This window comes from Dendrobium catenatum, unplaced genomic scaffold, assembly GCF_001605985.2.
Source record: "Dendrobium catenatum unplaced genomic scaffold, ASM160598v2 fragScaff_scaffold_963, whole genome shotgun sequence".
Taxonomy (NCBI): Eukaryota; Viridiplantae; Streptophyta; class Magnoliopsida; order Asparagales; family Orchidaceae; genus Dendrobium; species Dendrobium catenatum.
The window spans coordinates 577,138-587,107 of NW_021319425.1; the positions used below are offsets into that span (position 1 = coordinate 577,138).

The 9,970-nt window shown below is 36.2% G+C and overlaps 1 pseudogene; it reads right to left on the reverse strand.

Annotated features, from left to right (window-relative positions):
* LOC110093185 overlaps positions 1-7,301 on the reverse strand; it is a 10,975-nt pseudogene extending 3,674 nt beyond the window's left edge.
* Between the last annotated feature and the right edge of the window lie 2,669 nt (positions 7,302-9,970).

Genomic DNA, 9,970 nt, shown 5'->3' on the forward strand with positions numbered 1-9,970 from the left:
TAATTACGTATCGAACAAAATTACTCACTAAAAACTATCTCAAGTAGACACTCCTAAAAAATCAAAAAGTACAAGAGCCAACTACTTTCCTATCAACATTCATATTTAATGAAAAAAAAAATATTCATATTTAATTGCAACTTTAAAAAAAAGTACAAGAGCCCGCCCCTACCTACCCAATCCACAATCATATTTATTGCAATTAAAAAGAAGAATGAATGTCACAACTACACTTTTTTTTTATTGAGATATTTAATACCAAATAAGATAAACACTACCACATCATTTATATGATCTGACAACCTCTTGATTGATAGTAAAAGTTTCATAGAAAAGGCAACAAGACCTTTTCACAAAATATTTGCTAGTAAGAATTCTTAGAAAGCTTTCAATGGATTTTTTTTTTACATAAACATGCATAATTAAATCAAAATAGCTTATTATCAATGGGTATGGAGGATGGGAGGATAAAAGAGTGTTGAAAAGAATCCAGTCATAATTTAGGAAATATACCTCACTGAAACAGTATGCTTTCAAAATTTCTATTATGTTCCATCGAATTTCTAACAAGCCTTGACCACTCTCCCCCTAGCCTCAACAATGGGAGGTTTATGCATAAAGAATAATGAATTAAGGGATATTAAAAATATATGCATTTTAAATCAAATATATATAGCCCCTATATGATAAAATTTTATTATAAGCATTATAGATTAATTACAATTATTATTTATAAGATAAAAATAAAATTTTGTAAGGTGAGAAATGTAGATAATCTATAACTTATAAATTGTTTGCCCTCACATTAAATTGTTATAATTTAATAATCTTCCAAATTTAAATCGTAGATTCTATACACTACAAGAAATTAAGCTATTATCGGAGGCTATGACCAACGGTCCTGAGACGCGTAATACCGCCGTGGCTATTTGACGGCTGGTGTTGCATGCTGGGTATTAACCGGCAGTTTAACCTCGGTGCGTCTTTAATAAACCGGTCCCCGGAGATTAACGTCATTTAATAACCACCAGGGGGTGGCGCCCGGTTTAATTAATACCGACACTTGAATCGGCTGGCCTGACGGCGTCAATATTAAGTTATTAATTTATGGAGTCTTAAACTACCTAGAAAAACCTCTCGGTAAAATCCCTAAATCCTACCCAGCCCGAGCCTTTCCTCCTTCACTTCTTCGTCCACTTCTCTCTCGCTCTGCAGATGGCTCACCCCCTTCTCGCGATTTGCATGCCTCGAGTTACATCAACCAGGGGAATTCCAGGCCAGCCGGACAAAGGGCTCCCTCCGGCCAGAAGATCTCGCCCCCAAGTTAACCCCTCTCCCCTCTCTGGTCTCTTGAGTCTCACGCCCCGATATTCTTCTCACTATCGAAAACTCGTCCACCACTCCTCTACTCTAGTCGCCGCGGCTCTCCTCTTTGCTGTAGGTAAATTCTTTATAAAAAGTGGCTTTTGATTAATCTCCTTTATTAATGCTTTGATGCCATCCAAACACACCTGTTAGAAAGATTGATGTATTCTTCTTGTGGTAAGGCTAGAGAGGGACTTGAAGCTAAGACTCCATGAATTTGGAGGTCAACCTTAGCGGGCTGTTTGGTAGAATCTAGGATTTCATAAATCCTCCCAAATACGGATTTACGAAAATCTGAGGGGGTAAATCTTTGGAAACTGGTTTTGGTAACCTTCATGAGATTAGCGGGTATCCATAACTAACGGAAAATAACATATATTATTTATATACCATATTATTTTGCTAATCACTTTTAATTAATAACTATTATTCCTACTACATAATAATCTCCAAATGTGTATCCATTTCCTAAGGTTCACTAGTACAAAATTTGATTTCTCAAGGGTTTAGTAGTGGCTCTAATAAAACAATTTTTTAGGCTTAGTGTCTTGCATGGGTAATAAAAGGGGCGGGATTACAACCCCGATTTGAGCTACACAAGTTATGATGTTGCACTTCATATGGATGGGAAAAATAAATCGTGATCCTCTCCCCCCATACTAGATTTTACTTACAGAGAATCCATGTTACACCGCTTCCAAATTAAATGTCAATAGAGATAGCTTGGAACATTTTACTTCCAAATAGACTAGTCTTGATTTTATTCACTTGTTAAACTTTCACCAATAGGTAATTAATTGCTCTAGCTAATTGATGGACTCAATACAATATTCATGTAAATTATTACATAATTAGATTCAAATTGCATTAGCCAAAATACAGAAACATACTTTCATATATAATTCATATTAAAATTTCTTGGCTTAACTATATATAATACGTGATGGGCCTATGATGGCACTGCATCATATGTTATGTTTTTAAGCTTGTTTAACGTTATCTTGAGCAAGAGATTCAACATAATACTTCGTAGCTATTGTTCAAACTCGATTACCAATGGCTTTTTAAGGCCGCCTCGGGTACTTATTTTGGCGGCTTTACGATGCTTTGCCGGCGTTATCTAGTGATAAGCCGATTAGATAGCCGCCGATGACTTCATGCGGGTACTGACAGCTTTGTAAGCCGTCGGTGCATAACCAGTGCGTTTACCGTGGTCACCCTTAGGCGATGCTCCAACAGTTTGCCGTCAGATTTACCGGCGGTTTTGATAGCCGGTTACGCCGTGCCGGGTACACTAACTGGCGGTCACCGGCCTTAACCACCCTGGGAATCACCGGTCGTCCCGCCACCGGTGATTAAAACCATCGGAAGAAATTGTCGCCGAAGACAGTTTCCCTACACAGTTTTACTGGTGGTTTTTTTTGTCGGCTGAAAGCCACCTGGTTTTTTATAAAATCGCCTGGAAAATCAATCATTAACTTGCCGGAAATAAAAAACTGCCAGTAATGCCTGAAATTTCCGCAGTTACTATAATTGAAGTTGAATTTTTAATTTCAATTGTTATTTAATGAAATTTTACATGAATTTTATCTTGATAAATGAGTTGAATCCATCGTTGAAATGCTTATTAGTCAGTCATGGTCATAGTGTTGTATACTAACGTAAATATTATGTGAGGGCTTACAAACCTGTAAGGGTAAGAGGTGTCAATATTTGACACGACCCAAAAATTCTGTAATCGTTAGGCGTCAACCCGGATCCAAAAATGGGTTGGTTGGGTTCAACAAATTGACCATTTTTTTCAAATATCGGGTCGAGTTTGAGCTTAACCTTTGACCCGAAAATGACCCAAAATTGATCCCACTCTTTGCTCGAAAACCGATGTTTGACCTGAAACCCTAGATTAACCTGTTTTTACCAAAAAAGAGACGTTCTGAACTATTTTTTGACCCAAAAACTAATAAAATTTTTCAACTGTCCCAGGTCATTCGGGTCATGTCGGTTGACCCGGACCGACGCGGAGTCGGATTCGGGTTTCAAAAAATGACATCAGGTTGCGTCGGATTGACACGTATAAGTGCGTGTTCAATTTCGGTTCAACCCGAACCCAACCATGACCCGAAATTTGACCACCCCTTCTGTAAGCTCGATGGATCAACAAGTCTACTTCAACTTACAAAGCCTTTCAGCTATACATCACAAAGGAGCATTAACTTTAAAATATGTATATTTGTAAAATGATTAGAATTACTTTTAGCAAAGATATCTTATTTATACAAAACAAGCATCCAAGCAAAGCATTCAACCTCCATGTCATCTTTCGTATCAAACTGATTTCTCTGCAATCTATTTTCTATAAGACAAATTAATGTCAAGGAGTAAGTTGATAATTAGAGATCGATGCTCTTCACCTCTTTGATTCTCCACTTTCCAACTTGTCATTTTTAAATTCATTGACATAGCCACAAGATGTTGATGTTACCTAGATCTCTTCCATCAGGTAAGCATTGTGTGCCTCACAGACTTGTTATGCCTCAAGTTTTAGTACCTATTTCTTTTACAATTCTAAGGAGGAAGAATTCTCTATAACCCACTCAATGTTCCCCCTCCTCTACCCACCTTCTTCTTAAATTGATATCATAACATGGTTGTTGATGCTTTTCTTCTCTGTATGCTCTTGAAAATTATGTGCTCAGTAGGAGTAGTGTCTTTTTTAATTTTTTTTCCATGTTTGGGGGGGGATTGGCCTTTTTTCTTTTAAAAACCTTTTTATTTTTTTTATGACATGATAAGAATCTTCCCAAGGAAATTTTTCTAATCTAATCCCAAATAACCCTCAACCCTCCAACCCATACCTTCATTGTATTATTCATAGAGCCTGAGTTTGACCCTGCTCCAATGCTATAAATGGGAAGTAATGGTATATGAAACTCCCAATCAGGTTAAAAGCAAATTCCTAAGGCCAAATTTTCTGAAAAAACTTTGATATTTACATTAATGCACTATTAGAACTAGTATTCAATTTTTTTTATCTACAGACGTCATTGACTGGAAGATGCCACAGATCACAATTTGACTACCATCAACCGTGCTTCGAGATTCACGAGAATTAGCTGGTTCAACTCAAAAGATAGTATATATCTAACCATTAATTTGATCTCCTATTATTCAATTGGAGATACAGTAAAATTGCGTACAGATAGATAATAGATTATACCACTAGTGAAGTCTCACCTCTACTCGATAAGACCATCAAATGGAAGTTTAAAAACTAACTGTCAATATTTTTTTCTATACAGAAAATACTTCCTTGACATTATGTGAGTTGAAGAACAATTTATATACAATTTATATATACTATATAAAAAATTTTATCCTAATTGTAAAGAAACATAAATTTTCTACTTATGGGGCTAGCAAATTTTTTTAGAATAATTAACGACATTAATGACATAAATTGTGCTAAGGTAACATTTTGAAAAGCTTCAAACAAACCATTAAATAAGTATATCAAACCATAAACTATTAAGACGTTCTTCATTTCATTTCCCTGAATTTTTCTTCAATCGAAGAATAGTGTAAATTTAAGGAAAACACTTCATTGTTGTTGCGGGCTTAAACATAATTTTCAGCACAAGTAATGTGACGTTATTCCTAATGATATGCCAAGCCACATATAGGCCCTTGATCTATGTGTAGAGTTAACAATAGTTTTTATAATGGACATCGCTGCTCTTGGAGCTAAGTTTAAACTTTGGAAAAAATGGGGAGGGGCAGCTGCGAATATCTTCATCTGTGTATATGCGAAGTCTTTCCTAAGCATAATACGAGGCCAGCCTGCCATCAACGATGACGATATTAAGAGCAATTAAGCATGGATTGAACTAATAGTTTTAAGGTTAAGAGTCCAATACAAATTAAAAGTTGAATTAAGCCTTTCAACCAACACAATGTTAACGAATATTAAATACATTTTGTTAAATAAAAGATGCATGTAAAACATTAGATTCCCCTACTTCTATTTAAAAACATTTCAAAAAAAAAAACTGAAAGCTTAAATTGATCAACGTTTGACAGATACCTTAATTTTTTACTTTTTACCTGGAATGCTGTAAACTTAAAAGTTACTTTCATTTCGGACTGATCCATCATCATCCAGCCATCTCTCTGGAGTTGAAAAATTCTTCAGCATCATCTCCCCATAAATTTCCATTACCCTGGGATAAGGCAGTAGAACACACGTCTCCTCGATTAACATATAACCCATCAGGCTAATAAGATAACAATTCACCCCCCCCCCTGGAAGACCAGCTATCTTTTGAATTCTACATAAACATGTATAAATTTATAAATTTTAGAAAGTGCAGTAAAACTTTAAAGATTCTTGACATATTTATAGCAGATACTTAGATAAATTAAAGAGCCTTACCAATGCGTAGCTGGATGTGGTACAACCTGAGGGTTCGGATAATGCAGCTATTGAAGGGTACTTCCATTTTATCAACGGAGACTCTTACATTATTTTCTCAAACGAAAATTCATTGATACAAATTCTTGTCCTGCCGGATAGCCTTCTTTCACTTCTGATAACATCTTCTTAGCACGTAGGGATGCTTATCACCACAAAATATATGAACCAAACAGTGTCTTCCTAGCCTGTGGTTCTTTTGCCAAAGACTATAACAAAGTTGATGGCGAATATCTCCAATATTTCATAAGTTTATTTTTCTGGATCATGCTCCATTTCAGCCATAAATCTTGAGAATTGATGTCTTCTTTCTTTTCCTACGTGATAAAACAAAAGATCAAAATCAAATAAGTACTAGAAAAAGAAGGAAAATGCAGGTAATAAATATATAACTTTTGATTGGTAAATTTAGACTTTGAGCTAGTTCCAAAATATGCACATTAGATTGTTTTATATAAAAAAAATATAATGAAAATTTTACCAAAAAATTGTTTTTGGCATTAGTCATATGGCTCTTTTTTTGCACGAATCAGTCGTATATGAAGTCATTAATAACGTTGATGTCCTTCTTGAGTTGCGCCTCATAGCCAATGTTGAAAAACCTTTTAAATTTTCAGAAAACATCAACATACCGGCTTACGATGTAAACACTTGCGTTATCGAAAGCTTTTGTGAATTTAATCCCATCAACAGACCCATCCAAGTTCATTAGGTCAAAACCAAACCCAATTTTAAAGATTGAGTCCATTGTTGAACTCATAAACAGTTCCTGCATTATCATTAAAATAATTTTATCTTACCAATTGAAAATCAAAAAAGAAGTTTTTGAATGATGATGTTTATTTCTAAATAAAAAACACATAGTATCATTCTAAAAATTGATTAACCTGAATATCGAAGGCCAAATCAGATTTTGCTTTATCGAAAATGATATCGGCAAGTTTTGTTGCATTTATTTTAAAAACACTGGTACTATAGTTCCTCAAAGCTCTTGTTGAGAACTCGTAGCCCGCCAATTTCCTCTGATGATGCCATTTTTCACCATCCACTGCGAAGATTCCATCTCCAAATAATTCCTTCAAATTTATATAGTTGTATTGTCCCTGAAATTTGACAAAAAATATTATATAAGAAGAAAAAGCTGTGGAGAAATTAGAAATACAACAAAATTCATACAAAGAATTTAGCAGACGTTACATGGCATATGCTTTAAAAGAACGAATAAGAACGAATGGAGGCAAGTGGCAACTTATTCAATTTTATTTATTTATTTTATTCAAATTTATTCAAATGTCTTGGATTATAGTAGAGTTTTTTTTGCCATAGATCCTATTTGGTGAATAACTGTTTTTTGAAACTCACTAAATGGTCGCCGGTTCTTGATGTCGGAGTTGAATCTCCGGTTATTCCAATATGGATTTCCTTTCCCAATCTGCGACCGCATCTTTTTGCCCCTCGTATCCTCCATGCTTTGGCTTCTATGTTTGGCCGTCCCTTAAAAGTCGACAATTCAACCTCTGTCGGATCTAGGCCATCTGTCGCGCGGGTCCTGGTGGAGCTAGACATTACTAAGGAGTTTCCTGATAAAATTTGGCTTGGTCCAGAGAATTCTGGGTATGTTCAAACGGGTTCTGTTGGAGGATTTGCCTGCTTACTAAGTGTTGTGCAAACGACTTGGTCATTCTAGGGGTGAGTGTGGTAGTCTTCCTGCCACTTTGAATGGTCCTCAATCTCGTGTGAATACGGTTTTGCCTGTTGCTAATGCGAAAAGTGGTGCTATTGTCAATTTGTCGTTGGTCGTTAATGAGGAGCAGATTGTGGAGGGTCCTTGTGACCTTCCTGTTTCTGATAATGTGGGACAACGGCTCCCTGTGGGCGGAGCTTCTTTGATTGAGGACTCTATGGTTACTCTTAACTCGTCCGATAATATACCCCCAATGTCTGTTGTTAATTTGGTGAATGCTGTGTTCGGTGATCAAGTAGGTAATCTTACGGGTGCTGCTACTGTTTTATCCCCTGATGCCTTACCCTTTGTCCCACCTGTAACTGATTTTGGCTCTCCTACTACGAATTCTATTACTTTGTTGCCTCTTAAGTCTAATAATGGTATTGTTTCTTTTGTTGAGGTTGTTGCTGATGTAGCTGGGGTATTACCTTCTGTTGTATCCCCTAGGGCTTGTAACAGTGATGTTGCTAATTCGGGTTGTGCTCTTAATTCTGATCCCTTGGTGTCGGTGTTGTCGGCCCCGGCTGCTTTAGCTAGTTACTCTATGACCCCTGTGGTTGTGGATGATCCGATTGGGCCTGGTACTGTTAATGGTAATTTGGATGGGGTTGGGGGTGTGTCTACCCCTGTGGGTGTCGGTTTAATTCATAGCCCGTTTGTGGATGTGCCAGTTAATGTTATTGACCTTTAAGACTTGGTTTATCACGTGGGTGACAACTCTGGGTTGGATCTGCGTGTGCATATTGATTGGCGTCAGGGGTCGTCTGATGATTCTGATTTTGTTTCCTCCTTTGAGTCTGATGGGGTTGAGGATCCAAGGAACTCTTTTGCATTGCTGCGGGACACTAAGGTTGTTTCTAGTGCTTCTCGTGGAAGGGCTCGTGGAAGGGGTAGACGTGGAAGATAATTTCTGTGGGTGGTGTTGGGTTTTTGCTTCCTGCCTACTTCATGGTGTCTTTATGGTTGGCTGTTCTTGTTACTTTTTTATTTTATTTTGGTGCTCTCCGATTTTTATTTTTTATTGGCCGGTTAATGATGTGGATGTGGCTCGTTTCTCAGTTGGCATGTTTCTTGGCAACCTTTGGTGGAGATCCTCTGCTCGGTTGGGATGTCTGTTTCTCGTTTGCTTCTTCACCAAATTGGACGGTCTGAGCATGATTTTTTGGGAAGCTGGTAGTCTCGGCCAAATACTGAGCCCCCGGGAGTGGTTTTCCCATGTAATTTCTTATTTTTCATTGGCATCTGCTCTTTCTGCTCTTGTACTTTTGTTTCTTTGCTCTTGTAATCCTTTTGAGCATTAATATAATATAAGTTTTTGTTTAAAAAAAGAAGAAGGAAGTAAACTACACAACGAAACAAATAAGAAAGTAAAAGAACATAATTTCTTAAAAGTCAAATAATAATTTTCTTACAATTTGCTATAAAACTCACACATACATCAGATACACAAGACTCAAACCTAAGACCATTTGGTTAGTAGCCAAAGCACCCAACCAATAAACTAAGGCTTCATTTTAGACAGCTTTTTTGATGCTTTCTGAAACAATTTTTTAGTAAAAAAATTCTCATTTACGAAATTTTTGTACTAAAAAATTGTTTTAGAAAGCAACAAAAAAGTTGTTCCAAATGAAGCTTAAGTTGATTTGAGTACTAAATTAAAATTCAAGATTAATAACGAAATCATATGATATGCATTCTAAGAAAAAAACAAAAAAAATTTCCAAAAAAAAAAAAAACATATTTGATATATAAATATGAGATAAGCAGATAAACAAATAGAACACAAGGCTTTTTCTTCCAACAAAAAACCTTGTTTCCGATTGCTTTTTATTCTACTCTGGCTTACAAAAGTTTTGTAAGGGGAAGAAACATAAAAAACTGAAGAAACATATACTCACCTTGCCGTAGTTTTTGAAGTTGGTTTTTAATATATACTCAACGATTGCAGGGTCTGTGGTGTAGATCAGATTACGAAAAGGAGCATACAATCTGAAAGTTTTGTATTTGCGAGAGATATCTGTGAGGTAATCCTGCAATCTTCTAAAGTTTAGAAACTTATGGATAATAGTTCCAGCAATCGGATGATACCTCTTCTTTGCTTTCCTCCACCAAAATCCATATCTTCGGAAGATTTTGATGGTAACCAAAACCAGCGCAAGTATTATTACTGGTTGTAGGAATTTAGCCATGAAAGCCAGAGAATGCCCCATTTCTTGAGTTTGCTTATTTGAAATTGAAAAGAAAGATAAGTTGTGATGCTTGATTTATAAGGCAAAATGAAAACATGATTTTTTGTCAAGCTAATGAGACAAAACAAGAGAAGGGAAAAGTATCGTCAGCCAACTCACAGGCTCTTCGGCCCATATCATTATGGATTACTAATTTTAGCTTGACAATAAAGACCTTTTCAC